Raw genomic sequence first — 17,557 nt, forward strand, 5'->3', positions numbered from 1 at the left:
AAATTAAGTGTAATATTCATCATATAAGTACTCGAAGTTCATATACTGAAGCTAAAAAACTAATAATAATATAATATCTAATATCTATATACATATAAATTATATTTATAAATGTAATTTTTTCATCAGAAATAACAAAAATAATAGTAAAATAAATTACTGTAAGATTAAAAAAAAACCAAGAACTATACTTAGCTATAGTGTTTTGTACACTGACAGAATGTCTCTTCTCAGAACCGTTGTTTTGTTATTGAATTCAAATTTAACTCGTTTATTACAGTAACCAACTATGTAGCAGACGCACTTTTAAATTTTTTTCAAATTTTTTTTATTTTCAGAAAAGTAGGCAACTACATCAATTTTATTAAAAAACAAATAGGATAGACAATTCAATATAAATAAAACAAATAATATACTTAGACTTTGAAATCAAAATCAAGATTAATCAAATATCGAAATATGAGTATAAATAATGGTTAATATCCATAAAAGTTAGAGTGGACGGATGCACGAAAAACATATACAATATACATACATTAGTACCTATTTAGGGAACAAAGAAGAGACGTACAAGTTAATGTGAGGAAATCAGATGCTTCTAATATCATCATTCAAGAGATATGACTGCATTTTGTTCATAATACAATAGTATTGATCAACCTAATTTTCGTACAAAAAGCTAATTATATCTTTACAGCGTATAATGTATTCAAAATAAAAAAAGGTACCAGACGGTCGACTTGTGTGCATGGGTGTGTCTTCGTTCCTCGCTCGTCATCGTTGACAAAACTTAGTGGAGAAGTCGTAATATCTAACCGCTGCCGACGAAAAACGGTAATCTACAAGTACCTTTCTTATTTCAAACAAAGTATTATATGATATCTAGATAATTTAGGTTATAGGTAAAAAATAAAAATTTATTCTGGTCACAATTGATAACCTTACACCATTCTTCTAGCTAAATAAAAATGTCATAAAGATATCACTACACATTCTAGTACCTATGTTTCGCCTTAGTTCGTACTAACGTAAATATGGTACCTAATAAAATAACTATATAAATGAATTATTTGATATTGCTCCACATAAATCTCAAAACTTTTAAAGCTTTATTTTAGAAAATATTATTTATATGATGCTTATACAAACGAAAACATGGTCAAAAACGTTTCTATTAGAAGATTACAAAATAATAACGAATAAGAGAAAGTTATGATATGGCATCAGTGTACATCAATATACTTTCTATCTAGGTGGTTAAAATGTCGAAATCAGATTTAAGAATATTATAGTTATGACTTAAGAAAAAATTATAAATCTTCAACATTTTAGGTAATTTTTATCTTTTCTGATCTACTTAGAGAATGGAATAACAAATATAACAAATAGGAGAGGACTGTATGATTTTCTACTTAAAGATCTCCACATACAGTACCTCCGATAAACTCGTAAAGTAATTTCATGATATTATTTTCTATATAATATTATAACTATTATTACGTACTATTTAAGATCTCTTGTTTTATTTTTTTTTATAAATAAAAATATTTATTAATAAATTCATGCCTATTAGTAAATAAGATTATATTTTGATTGAACATACTGGATAAATACATAGGTATATTATATCATATTTATGTGAAGTATTTTTACAGCAGTAAATACGCCAAAATGTTCTTACGCCTTGCATTTCAATTAATGTATACAATATTATGAACAGATAAAAAACCGACTATGTAATAGACATATTTTATTATATTGTATGCAGTCACTCGCCTGGGCGCCACAGAGTCTACATATTTGTATCTGGATTATTATTCAAAAAAAGCAAAACTGTTATTTAACATCCATAACTGCAATTTCCAAATTTTATATTAAAACTGAAATCAGTAATAACACTAATAATAGGTAGTGTATAAGAACTAGTAATGTGTAAAACTAATGAACTAGTAAATAAATAAATTATCCAATAAAAATATGGCTGGAATTAGTCTCTATAAGCGGATCATACATGGATTGTCTCAATATTATTACATACAAATAGCAAGAAAACACAATATTGTCGTCGTTCATTATCCAAGAGTATTGAGGCCAGAAACAAATATTCCACTATGCTGAAGTTTCCGAAAAATCCGAGTGAAAAAATAGTGCAAATTTTCAGATTTTAATTAGGTGATATTAAACTTCTGTTTATACAATTTAAAATATATAATAAAATACAATTTCAACTTGATGCATCATAATAAATTTGTAACTGATACTTATACAATAATAGAAGATAATACGTTTCATGTCAGTAATTGTTATTATTATTGTGTATCATAGAAATAATTAATATTCTGTATTGTATGTTTGTTTAATAATTATCTATAATAAACATTCTCCTTAACCAGAAAATTAATGAATATCTTATAAATTTTTTAGTAAATAAAAGTATGTAATGTACTAAAAGTTATAATACTTATTACTTTATTAGTATATTCATTCAATTTTAACATTAATATTTTGTACTAGTAATAGATACTATATTCCCGTAAAAAATTGGTATATCTAAAATATTAAGCTATTAGGTATGCATTTATTAGGTCTAAAAATATATGATTCTGTGTTGTACATGGATAAGTTATAAGTAATAATACTAATTTTATAATGGAATAAAACTAACGTTAAAATTCATTCAAATACACGCGTAGTCAGTGTGAATACATAGTTAAAATGCTAAGTATAATAAAGCCGCTTGAATAATAACATTTCTTGTACAGTATACCACTACTATATATAATATTGCTATGTACAATATATAATATGGTATTACTATACGTCATAATGATAAATTGATAGAAGCGTTGAATCGAGGTACGTGATAGGCGGTAAAAAAATACCGCTTTAGAAATTCCCGAGTAGGATTTATATAAAAGAAAAAAAAACCCCAAAGGCCGGAAAGATAGAAAGCGGTGTGTGTATAAAAACGATTGCACAGCAGTTCAAATAAAACGCTGCGAACAGAGTAAATAGCATAAATATACCTATATAAAATAGACACACGTGCTATGGATCTTTCATATATATATATATTATGTATACACGCACAAAATATACAGGTATTTATATATAATATCATAAATAGAGACGGTGGGCTGCTGCTGGTTAGGGTGGGTATTACTTGAACGAGTGCCACGTGAATCGTGTGCAACACACGTATACACGATCGGACACAAAGTAAAAAAGCACATCGTTTAAATCGGCAAGGGGGTGGCGATCAGGCCTGTATAGAGACGGGAGTGGTAGTGTACATAAATAATATAAATGTGAGTGTACACGTGTAGTGCGTTATACGCGTGGACGTTGATTGATTCCGAGCCAAGATTTCCATTATACAGATCAACGAGCAAGCGTTTTTCTCACCTCGTCCCTCTCCCGCTGCTACACCTACCCTTACTGAGCCCCGCGCCACCACATATCAATACATGGCTATATATAAGGATATACGCACACCCCGTCGCGACCGCCGTTCCGATTGCTTTATACGCGCGCGTGTATACACCGTCACTCGGTCCAGTAATAAAGTCCTGGGATTTTTAAATGTGTTCATCGTCTTATCAAATTCCGTACGTGCCCGACATTCCCTCCGTCTTATATCTTATTTATCAAACGGTCGTCAATATATCAGCTCCCGGATTCGTCTCGCACAGCACTAAATCTATATATGTATATAATATAAAATGTAGGTCCGCGCGTGCGACTTTATATTAACCTTTCTGCTTTTTCACTTTTACTGCTTTCCCCGAGTGTCTTACACCGCACCGTCGTTCGCATTAATATTATTACTATACAAGTACCTATACACAGTACGCATACAGTATATTATAGGTACTACGGCGGTGGTGTATGGTATATGAGTTGTAATATTTTATTATTATTAAACATATATATACGCGTGTGTATGTACTATATATTGTACTGATAAACCTATAACTAGTTATATTGTACTTTGACCCGTTAATTTTGAACTGTCACTGCTTGAAATTTTGATTTTTCAAAAACTCCTCTCAAAAACGCGTTAAACAGTTATTATCCCGTTTAGTTATTTTCATTGGCATTTCAAATTATTTATTGAATATTTTTAAATTACAAAATGTATTATAAAATGAATTAAAAGTGCTTAGTGTAAAACATATAAACCTACCTAGGTACGTATATAAGACTTTTTTGCGGTTCCATCAAAATCAAACAGATTTATTGAATATTTTAGAATTTGGTACATATAGGCAATAAGGGGTATACTCAAAAATATGCACTTCAAAAGAAAATTTTTAAATTTTGCATCTTTAAGTAAAGGTTCGTAATTTATTGGCTAAAAACGAATATTTTTTTTTTGTTTTTATAGAGTTGCCGTTTGTTACAAAAAATGTGCGATATTATGTATACTACCTAAAGTGCTTTACTATATAGGTCGACGATACGAAATCTATTTTACTCGAGAGGTCTCATCGATATAATATCACCTATATCCTTGTTATTAACTTATCAGAGATGTATACACACGTGCTTATTATAATACAATTATTATATAGTATATCATATTATAATGACGTGACGGGTGCAATTTGGCAGACGTTCACTTTTGTTCTGTAACGGCAAAATACATTATACGCGCAGACTTTGGAGATTTGATCGAACCCCTCAAACGCTGCAAAGGATATACGTATGTATGTATATATATATTATTACATATTATAAAGGAAGACATATAGTCAAATTAAACTATTAAACCACCACCGACGCGGGAGCGGTGTTTATTATGATTTATGTGTTTCAATAAAAGTCGTCGTCGCACGCGTACACACGCACGGCCACCACTGCGCCTGCAAACACGAAGTCATTTCAGACCGGCACTTAACGCTCTCTCGTATTATATATATTACGTCTTGGGTGCGATATTATTATTATTATTATATATCTATACGATTATTATTATCTACGCACGTATATATGTATATTGTGGATACGTATATAATATATATATATATATGACAGAGTGCTGCACGCGAGAAGAGGGCAATAAAGCTAATATCACGGATAGCGTGAACATCGTAAGGGTCGCCGGGTGGTCGACAATAGAACAAATTTTTTTCTCCGCTGCCAATTCCCCCGGCGAGACTCCGCAAATTGCTCAGTTCGGCACTACTATATTTAGGGTGCACCGGCCGTTGTCCTCGCAGCAGCATAAACATCGTAAAATATTCTCTTCACAGTTTATATACATACATATATACTTATACATATTATATCGCTGCGCACAGAATTTTTATCGTCATTACGTACCAAAGTTGCTATTTGTATATGTTTACCGTATTATTATAGTTCACGATGTGAGCTTGATATGCGCGTTTCACGATTGCAACAGTATAATATAAGGATTGTGTATACCTAATAAATTAATATACTAACGCGATTTTACTCGGTAGCCAAAGTAAAACGGACTGCCGCGTTAATGAGCTCGCCGCTGTATTATTAACAGGGTGTCGTATATATGTGTACATTATATTAGTATTATTATTGTTATTATACGTACATTATAATATTATACTACGCGTATATGTACGTAACTCGAAACCGTTTCACGCGGTCGGCGGAAATATAAACGGATTCCGTCGACTGTGGATGCGGTGTGTCCCGAGCGTCACGTTTGACATGTGCACAAAACAAAATGTGTATTCGAACTATTGGCTTATACGGTTTCCGTCGATGTTTGTCAAAGGGTATATTATACGACAATAATAATGTTATTTGGTGTGACGTTTCGGTATATATGTGTGATGGGTGTGGCGGTATAAATGGCTTAACTAAAACCGCAACACCCCGCGACGTGTAATATAAATACGTATATGGCATTGAAGAAACAACGAAAAATTATCAATTCGCTTCAAACCAAGTTTCCGTCCCCCCGTACCGCGTTTCCCAATAAAGTAAAAGAGCGTAGAACTGCCACTACTCATCAATCGCGTGCGGCAGTTACAGATTATACTATAACATTTTTAATATGCATTATACACATATGGGATACAATGATATTGTATCGCGTTTCACATTACAATATGAATAACAATAGTCTACATATATTATATAATATTATGTAAGACTGATAAAAATATTTCAATAACGAATTTAATTTTGAAAGTGTAGGACGACTATCCAACTGTCAAGTAGTTTTTTTTTTTTAATAAATAGAACATACTACTAACTACTAAGTACATTTTTAGCAAAGTATTATACATTTATAAGCTTAATTCCTATTTCAGGATAATTGTAAAATGAAATTCACGCCATCTGCCTGGTTTTTACAGTGGATTGTTAAGTTTTTCAACGAAACCACACTCAATTAACAGTATTAAATTAGCATTAATCATCCATTATGATGAAAATAAAATAAAATATAATAACAATAATTTAAATAATAATATTTTATAAAAATATTATATTTCAAGGTAAGCAAAAATGTCAAATAAAAAAAACTCTATATGTATGAGTACGCCATAGCACCGTCAAAACAACTTTTAAGCACTTAAAAATTGGAATAATGTATTAAAAAAATGATTTCGGGTAAAGGCTGCTCATCACCAGACTTCAATGTATTAACTACGAGACAATAATAATTACAACGAAGACTTCATCGTTTTAATATCATATATTTAAAGGTAGGAATTTTATAAAGATACATTTCCGGATTATTTGTTTACTGCTCTATCCATAACGCCGAATCGCAAGTCCGTTTTTATAATTAGTTTAGCACGCACATAATGTACGTGAACGTGTCTAATTAAATTGATCATAATTTTTACCCTTAAGGCTTAAATCGATAATACTACGTAAATAAAAAATGTATAGAGCGCGTAAAACTTCGAAGCACCTGCTGCAGCAGCAGCGCACGACGTCACAACCGAACGTCGTTAAAATAATATCACAATTATTATCTCATCGTCGTCGGTCGCACCGTAACGGTCGAATGTATAATAACACGAAACGAGACCATAATGTATAATAAAAGTATTAAATAATAATAATAATAATAATAATAATTAATAATTATATACGAACGGCGATATTTTGTAATATAGTCGGAGTGCGCCCATCGTATCGTTTGACACGTGCAAGCGGGTGGCCCGGCTCTCGTCGCGTGATGTACATCATAATAATAATAATTCTGCTCCGGTGTGTATGACCCATGAATCATTGTATATATACGCGTATATTATGTACAGGGTGAACGCATTCTATAACGAGATTAGACGATAGTCCCCGATCTGTTGGCCGTGCACACACTGCCTGGCACCGGTGACTTGCTTTTTCCGGGCAGCGGCACAGTTTATAATATTACACTACCCGTTTCGCCTCGAGGGCGGCGGCATCACTTACGCACCCATATTATTAGATTTAATTTTGCGTACCGCGAACAATGCGCGCGTCATTATCATACACGGCACCCGAATTTAAGACCCCACGGAGGGGTAGGTCGAGGGGGATGAAATCTGGTTATCGTCTGGTTCGTACGACCATGATATTATAATATACAGTCTGACGGGTGTCCTGTTCAAAAAATCTTGCGGTAAAAAATGATTACGATCGATATGTACGCGTATGTCGTGTAAATATCACGGAAAATATGTCCGCGGTAATACCGGAAAGTATATAGGTTTTAATATAGGTGCACCCCGAACGGCGAATTCTTAGAGATTTAGATATTTATATATTTAGAATATCCTAGGCCTTAAGTTATTTTATATTTTAATCATTTAATTTTTTTTTTTTTTTGTTAGCAAGTCAAAAATCGAATATGTTACCTATGAGATGTACTCGTTCCTTAACTGAATGACAAAACGATCATACGTTTTATTTTCAGATTCATTGTATAGTTTATGATGGTTAATAAGAAGCTCATATAATAGCTACTGGTATACATTTCTATGATAGTGACATTGATGCCTGATAAAAAATTTTAATGTTTTAAAAACAAAACCATATCAAAATTAGTAGCCTTATAATAAAACCAAAAGATCTAGCTTCATAAATATTTAAAATCAAAAAACTAACTTTTTAATACTTTTTTATGTTAATAAATTAAATAATTATTGAATTACAAAAGAAAACTGAATACTTTATACTAATGTATCAAGTGTTGAGTGATTGTAAAAGCTGTTACAAACTTTTTGTATCCAATTAATGCGAATGATTCATTTAATTAAAGTGATAATAGAGAAAGTATCAAAGCTTAACCAGGACGTCAAAACTCTAAATGTTTGCTTTTCCAGCGCAATATACACAATTGTGCATGCTATACATTTTAAAATATTATGAAATTATTGAAATAACAATTCGTGCTTAAATTCATATTTTAGTTAATTACTTGTAAATAATAGTGACATGATGAAATAGTGATGATTGCCTCTTAGTGATTTATCATCATCAACTGACAACTAAGTCTTAATAATTTGGACATTTCTAAATTTTAAAATTTCCAAAATATAAATTATTAATTTGTTATTTTCATTGTGTTTATCATCAACCTACTTTAGGTAGGTACAATGTACATATATATTACTATTATTGTTTATATTATTATACATTTATGTATGAAATTTCCTATAAAATAAAATGTCATAGAAGTAAATTTAGTAATCCATGTTTTAATGTATAATAATTAAATATAAAATCAAAATTTTTTAAGACTTAAAATTTTTTATTTGTTTACCATAGTCACCTGTATTTAAATTTTAAATACAACTTTACATTTTACATTACGATCATAGTTATTGTATAAATTTCCAAGATTATAATATATTGTGATGATTTATATCCACTCCACTTAAATTGGGAATCCTTATAAATTGCCTGAGTATTATGTAAATTTCATATTTTATTACTTATTAGTTATTACCATGTCTTTACCATTGATATGAAATTTAGACGAAATTAGTTATAAAATAAAATGCACACGATTAATACGTTAAAATTGCGTGTTATTCGAGCGTACCTACTATGTATTAAAATATGGCTATAATTATTATAATACATAATATACCTATCACATACGAGTTTAATTATAATGTGTACTAGTATATCACCAGTGCTATAGTCTAACAATTCATTTTTATTTTTTAAGGTAAATAATATGTATAAAATAAGATTATGTCGATCCGAAAGTGTAATCGGAAGCGAATGCTAATTTAAAACTAAGCAACCCATTACGATAAATCTTTGGATCTCACCGTGTTCATTCGTGTATATACACGAAATATACACGAATATAATATAAATATGTTGTATTAAGAGCTATGATATATTTATATTCAGCGTGCGTGCGTTTAAGTAATACCATCATGCGTCGAATCATATTATTATAACTGATGAGCGTAAGTGAGATATACATTATGCTAAATTGCAGTTGTATCATTTTGTTTTTGAAAATGGAAAATGTACCTATTGTTGAGGGTGATGTATAATATTAAAGTGCATATATATTATAGGTAGGAAGTGGTAGTATTTGTAACGAACGGGATTACATATACATGAATACATTTGAATAATATTTTTGCTCTTAGGAAAATTATGCAAAAACAAATCGAAGGGAGGGGGTCGTGCTCGTTGTATTCTTTATAAGGGCACGATCTTCTGCTAGTAATCATTTCTAAAATGTCCAATTGTCTCGTTAGCAAATTTAGGACTAGTCCGAATAGATATCAAAAAACACGTCTTTACAATGACGGTAACAACTGAGATAAAATGCATATGCATAAAGATGATATAAATATTTAATACATTTTAACTTCGATAAAAATCAGACACATTTCATTTTTATTTGAAAAATCGGAATATTAAAACTAAAACATCCTTCATAAATCGTCAAGTCACTAACACAATATTATGCAATCGATAAACGAAAATACATAATTAAACGCATGTTTTTAGCATCAGGTACGTATATTATGGCCGTCAGACTATTTGAAGTACAATGAGTGAGTTACATTTTTAGATTTTATGACACCCCTCGGCTCGAGTCCGGCAGAAAATAAACGAACACACACAAACATATACTCGCACGCACAGATATATAAATATAATACATAGGTATATATAGACATATAGTGAATAGTAAAATATTCACACGCTAGATATATAATTGTAGTTATGATGATTATGAATATTATGATATAAAATACACGTCCCTCCGGCTGCGCACGTATGGCCCTTGACGTAGTCAAATCCCCTGTGCGATAAAGACCCGCGCGCTAATAATTAACGCGATTGGGTCAGAGCTCCCGAGGGATGTTTAGCACAATGTATATATAGTTTCACGCCATTCACCGGGACTACAATATGTATAATATAATATTATGTATACCGAGCAAAACGTCACGCGGTGGTCGCCGTTCGTGTCCGTGTTTTTTTAGTTTTTTTTTTTTTTATATTTATTATCAATTTCCACATCTCTCTCACTCTCACAGTCTCACACTCTCACTCTATCTTTTTCTACCTCTTTTCACTTCCCACCACCCCGCCGTTTATTATCCATCTCTCGGGCGCTCTATTTTTATTTTCACCCTGACTTGCTTCTAACCCTTGTAATAATACGGTATTAAAAAATTACGCGGTGAATCAATTATACGTTTTTTTTTTTTTACTAAAAAAATCCCTCGAACAAAATAATGTAAAAATGTATATATACAATATACATACATATTGCGTAGGCAGATACGTATGTTTTTTTTATGTTGTTATTTCATCGGAATTTGGACCAAACTGTTTAAGAAAACATTACATAAAAAAAACCACAGCAGCAATTTACACACCACCATTGCGGTACAAAAGTTAGGAGATTTTTCGCGTAACGTATATAATACTATATAATATGCGTAAACACTGTAAATTACCTAGGTATATATAAAATATATTATACCATGTTGTTTGTATTATGTTTACACAATATACAAAGTCGATTGTTTACCAACCGACGGTGCGTAAAGTTTAATATTATTATATGCCTGTTGGTATGGGCATGCGAAATATACTGTGTTTTTTTTTTGTCACTGCCTACCGTTATTGCGTTTTGTAATCTAAAACTCTACGTGCGGGAAACTGACAAAACGTATAGAATCAACACATTTTCGACGTAGGGTCGATATAATCCACTTGAAGCGATTCTGTTATTTCGCGTACCTATAACACGATGACTGTATTGTTATTAATATATATACAGGCGGTAGGTACTTGACGTTATTATTATAATATATAATATTATAATCAACCCAACGGTTTTGTTTACCGCGTCTTTCGCGGGCTTTGAATCGATCGATAATACTCGTGTACGATAATAATATTACAGAAGCTATACACGATTTTCTCGTTATTCTTATAATATACCTATGTTGTACCTATTATAAATTAACGCGAAAATTTTAAGACGACAGGACCGCACAGGCGGGTAGAGGTGAAGTAGAATCCAGAGTGGTGCAGAGACAGTAAGCAAACGAGAAAATGGAGACGTGAAGTGGATAAGCTGCAGCGCAGGAAATGAAAAATAACCGATAAGTATTGCGCACGAAAACCGATATATTGTTTTGTTACCACAGCAGTGGCGGTAGAACAGGAATACGGGGCGAGCGACCGAGGAAGTTATAGTATGGAGAGGGGTCGTAAGGTGAAGGGGAGGGAGAGCGGAGAGAGGTCGAAAACGAAGTGAGACATCGAGATTGCCGTTCGACAGATGGGACAAGTGTACTTACTGCAGTGTATATGTATGTATATATATATATATATATAATAGGAGCATATAGCCAATTCCAGTCGAGTGTTATTATTGTTAACGTTGGCACGACGGCGAAAAAGAGAGAGAGAGAGAGATCGACGACCGTACACGCACGCGCACACGGTCCACGGTATGGTACGTATAAAACAACTGCGCGGGCGTGCGTGGAAGAGTGAGTAGGAGGGAAGGAATCGTCCTTGCAATCGTGCCATGCGGGGTGGCGAAAAGGCGCGGCTGCTTTACGAGGACGGCAATAATATATAAGACGACAATCGGAAGGAGAGCAGAGGCGAAGCGAATTTCGTCACAGTGGCGACGGTAGCGTGTCCTTATAATAATAAATAAAAACAATATATAATAACAGTAATATACTTAGTCCGCTCGCGCGGTTGTCGGTGGTCCTGCTCACACGCACAATATATATGTAATATATACGCGGCAGTGAGTAATAAAAATAATAATATATGTTATATTGTGTTGTTGTTGTTTTAAAAGTACATGTAGGTTGTCATACAATAATCGCTTTTTATTTATTTTTTATCGAATCGACATTTTATCCACACTGTTAGCGCTTACCATATGCGTTAGTATAAGTCCGGGCTCACAGGCACGTCGGTTGTGGTGTCATATGGCTTTCACTCATATTTTGATAGGCCGTGTAACGGCGTCATCCGCTAACCATGAACTATACTCGGGAATTTATAGAATTGGGACAAGCTCAACTTTTGGACACTACACTATACAGGCGACATAGCAGTAAATGTGAACCCATCTTTATACACAATATGTGTAGTATTAGTATTGGTAATTTCCGTTATTGCGGGTATATTGGGTTTTTATATTTCAAAGCGTTATGTTTTCACATCGGACGATCGGCAATAAATATTATACTAAACGTATATTTCATCACCGAGCCGTCTGTTACAGTGATATTTACAAAATTTTCGGGCTGATTATGATCGTATAATATTATTGTGCAAACGTGCACATTTCAAACATTTCAAACGCATACTTATTGAATTATTAAACAATGATATATTATCATCATTCATCACGATAGGTAATTTTATGATAAAAGTTTGATTGTGAAAGATAGTATAAAATATTCAAATGCGTTACCCGTGGACATATGTAAATTTATCAACTGGTAACGGTATAGGTATAGATCAAACCATTTGGTAGATTATAAATATATAGTTAGAGTGGTACATTATGTCGGAGAATTAGAATATTATAAATATTTATAGAAAATAAGTTAACTCTATCTGGGTAATAATAGTACGTTATAAAACTGATGAGTAAGACCCGGATTTATAAGCTCTAAAAACCTCAGAAACATGCACTAAAAAATATGCTTTATTTATGCTCTTATTTTGTAGGAATATGCCCTATAAAATAAAAATATGCAGAAAAAATCGATTAAAAAAAGTCTTATATTTATGATGATTCACGAAAACCTACTCAATAACACATTATTATACAACTATACTACTTGTCCCGGTAGGTCTTTGATAAGATAACGACTTTGTCAAATTATACATGGATTAAAAATATAACTATAAATACCTAGGTTATTTTATTAAAATAAGTAAAATATTATATATTATTATATATTAAAAACCGTATATTATATACAATAAAAAATGATAAAATATAAAAATATGTAATACATGTCAAAATGTGTAAAAATATGCAAATTAAAACTTTATATTTCGGATCTACTGACTTTAATTCAAACTTGTAAATTTCCTAGAAATTTTTTGGGCTGTTCAAAAAAAACATGAAAATGCATAAAAAACTAGGCCCTACTGATGACAAAATATTTATTGTATTTATCATCAGGTCTCTAAATATTATCAATTATCATACACTTTATATTACATCAAACTTTTTAAAATAATCATTAAAAATATATTGTATACCTTCAAATCAAACAAACCGAGAAAATAAAAATGTATGACGTCCATACACTTAATATACCTATTTCGTTTTTTTTTTTATGTCAGATTCGGCTATTGCGATTCGCGTGACCCGTACACGTTTGGTAGGACGCGTGGAAAAAACGAAACGATAATAAAAAATAAGCGTTGGAATATAAAATCTGCAGCTGCACAACAAAGTCGGGACGTCACCCCAAAATAGACACAGTCGAAAGTCGAGTACGCACATATACATATGTGTGTGTGTGTGCGTGTGTGCGTTGAATCGCATCGCGTAATGGCGTATATATAACGTGTACGTTGAACGGCGTCGGTTAAAGTGAGATTGTTATCGGTAACGAGATTTTGCCGGCCGGTCGAAAAAAGAAGGTAAAAGGAACGATAAAAAAAAAAAAAAAAAATGTGAGAAATACGACGGGGCAGAGGTGTAGAACGATAAAGGGGCGAGGAGTGGCCGAGCGGAGTCCGCGGACTCGGCGGAGTCGACGGCACGCGCAATACCTATATACACACGCGAGTATGGGACGGGGGGGGGAGGAAAACCGCGCGCGGCGTCAGGTGGGCCGAGTCCTCCTCGCCGGTACGACGGTGGACGGTTCTCGGGGCCGGAGGACGTGGGGAGGATACGCCCCGAAAATATACGCTCGCACGAGCCTTCGTAATTTGATTAGCAGGTACCTACTGTGACTGGCGGCGGGAGCGCGCGCGTGATGTGAGTGCGCGCGCTCGGGAGGTTAAAGTTTGGCAGAAGGTTTACTAAAATCAATCTACTCGCCTCCGCCGCCGCCGTTTTCACAAAGTGTTTTCCCGCCGCCGCGGTTATTGTATATATACACCGACAGCAGTGCAGCAGCATCGCAGGCTCTCCAAAGACTCGGCGAGCGCACACTCACGAGTGTGTTTATGTACGGCGGTGGTTTACGGGTGCGGCGGCGGCGGCGGCGGCGGCGGCGGTGACGAGAGGTTTTCAAGGGACGCGATGAGGTTCGACTGCGCGAGGGATTATATTATATTAAAGTGGCCGCCTCCTCCACCTCCGCCGCCACTCGAGCAAAGCTGCTTACGAAAATATTATTTCAGTTCGCTCTAAATGGATTCGGACGGACTCTCTGTATACAACTGCAGCAACCGTTTTACAACAGCCGTCGCGTATAGGTGTACCTATAACTACTGCTGGTGGCGATGTACGCGCATACAAACGCGCAGGTTATTTCTCTACACCCACCCGCACCCACAACGCACTTCTTTACCCAATCTCTTGACAAGAACCTTTCGTATCCGTTTATTACACGCATTATATTTACTCGGCAAAACCACGACCGACCGCCGCGGCAAATCTACTTCCTTCGCAGTTTCCCGCAGACCGATATATATATATATACGTGTCCTATCCTCAACCACTCGAAACGTTTTGTCGCATCTTCGATGTATACATTATTATTATTACTATTATATAAGTGCAGACCGGCGTGGTGAAGTTTCAACGACTTTCCTCGAGATCTTATATACAGGGTCGTGTCGCATATATATTGCCGACGACGAACGAAAACATTTTCATTAGAACTCAAAATACGAACGCAAGACAAACACGTGCGAGTGCACGCCGAGTTGTTTTTCGATTAAGCTATACGATTGTTTTTTTTTATTTACTTCATTATATATATATATATATATACTTCTTATATGCCACGATCGGTTTTTGTTTTCATCGCACAAAAGTTTATGTGACACCGCAGTAATATCAATAATAGATACACCTACTATTATTTTACCAATCCCTCCCACACGCACGAAAAATCGTTTTTTAATAAGCACTGTTGGTATTTAATTGATCACATTATAAAGCGTAACAAAATAATATGCTCATTCAACTTTGTTAAATGTTTTCTTTTAAAACGATAAAAAAAAAATACAATTTATACTAATCGATTTAATTATAGAATTCATTTTCTCCAATAGGTACTTAGGAAGCGTAAAAATATCGACAATAATAATTACATATATTATTTTAAAAGTCAAATATTAGGTATAGTGTATTAGTCTCTATTATTACTGCTTAGAAAAAACATATTCATCCGCTTGTAAAGTAATGTCTTGAATGTCGTCAAATGGTATCAGATCTTTATAAAAGTCAACAATATTAAACGATTTAATAGGGAAATCATGATTGGATATAAATACGCGATCGTGGTGCGGCTTTCCACAGATCCACGCACCACACAACGTAATATAATATAATCGCCGTGAATGAATTTCACAGATAATCCCGGCGAACAAACTTCCCCGCGGCAGTGGTTTAACACGAACACGCGAGCACAGTGTGTACGTGTACGCCGCCTGACTGCTGTGTTATGGTACAACGCCGATTACAGTGATAATACTTAGCTTTACTTCTAAGCTGCTTGATGCCATATACTTAAACGACCGTTAAACGAACGCCTATGCCGTTTAGTATCGTTGCCGTAATATATGTTCATCACGAGGAAATCACTCGGTGTCACTACCGGAAAGTGTATATTTATTTTCACCTACGCTCATAGTAGTGCACGTGTGTGTAATACACAATGTCACAAGAAAAAAAATGTTATAGGACACCTCGAATTTGAATTATTTGGTCAAAATTGAACATAAAAAAATGGTATAAAAATCTGCTGATTAGGTTAGAAAATCTGATTTAAATTCAAGGTATTCGGTATGACTCACTGTACCTATATCTAACCTAATCCAATGTTTGACAAATGTTAAGATTAACCATAAACTTAAGCCATCAATACTTACAATAATTATTCAAATACACATTATTGATGATATTATTCACACACAAACAATATAATTTAATTTATAAAATTGTTTTACCTAGTAATTATTGACATAAAAATATAAGAAGAAAAAAAACAAAACAACGCCAACGCGTACCTAAGTATATTTTTATTCAAAGTATTACGTATAGAACTATTGTAGTATCTTAAATTGAACAGAATCTGTTTTAAATGTTATTAAAATAATAATGAAAAAAAAATGAATTTTCTTTCATCTAGTGGAATTTGTTAATGGCCTTAAATTACGAAAAATAACATGAGTATTACTAAAATAATTTATTGTTTATACACTTATTTAAATATAGAGCTATAATAGTTTTATAATGAAGCTAATAAAATAATAAAAACATATAAAATGCGTATAAAAAATATATATAATAATTAAATAATAATATATAATTTTTTTCAAATTCATATACAATTGAAATTCATTTTTAGCTAGAAAAATATTTTCTAAGACGTAAAAAAAACAATTAATCAACTTCTGAATCTAATTAAAATGCATTTTAAATATTTTAAATTTCATTATTGCTATTTGTTTTTATAAGTTATTTTAATTTTATTGATACATTTTATATTTATTTGATCCTTAGTGCTTTAGTCAATGGTAGTGGATAATATAAATATTATCGGCTAAAGTGTAAATATTATACATTTTTATTGGTAGATGAAGTCTAAAAAGTTGTCATTAGTCTAAAGCACGATTAAACTTAACGATTAATATTAGCCAAGCATTGGACTTTACCCATAACATACACACGTCGTAATATTTACAGTACACTTACAGACCTAGTGTACTAAAAACGATTTACTTAAATGAGATTTAGGAACTCGCAACGTCTAAAATCGATGAAGCGACAGACGTTTCCAGTAAGTCTCTATTAACTCGATAATAAAAGACAAATAGTGCATTAAAATACAATTGTCTACTGGAAAGTAATCGCAGGTTCGATTTAGGACAATCTCACGATAAATTACCGGTACCTACCAGATGA

At 32.9% G+C, this 17,557-nt stretch overlaps 1 protein-coding gene and 1 long non-coding RNA gene across 2 annotated transcripts in view; one reads left to right on the forward strand and one right to left on the reverse strand.

Annotated features, from left to right (window-relative positions):
* LOC114121264 (protein glass) overlaps window positions 1-17,557 on the reverse strand; it is a 62,343-nt gene that overhangs the window by 10,710 nt on the left and 34,076 nt on the right. The window lies entirely within an intron of this gene.
* Window positions 526-1,869, forward strand: LOC126551746 (uncharacterized). The gene is made up of 3 exons (XR_007605648.1): window positions 526-579; window positions 698-834; window positions 1,656-1,869. It is a non-coding gene; the product is annotated as an uncharacterized LOC126551746 (long non-coding RNA).

The sequence above is a fragment of the Aphis gossypii genome, chromosome X (genome assembly GCF_020184175.1).
Source record: "Aphis gossypii isolate Hap1 chromosome X, ASM2018417v2, whole genome shotgun sequence".
NCBI classification, from domain to species: domain Eukaryota; kingdom Metazoa; phylum Arthropoda; class Insecta; order Hemiptera; family Aphididae; genus Aphis; species Aphis gossypii.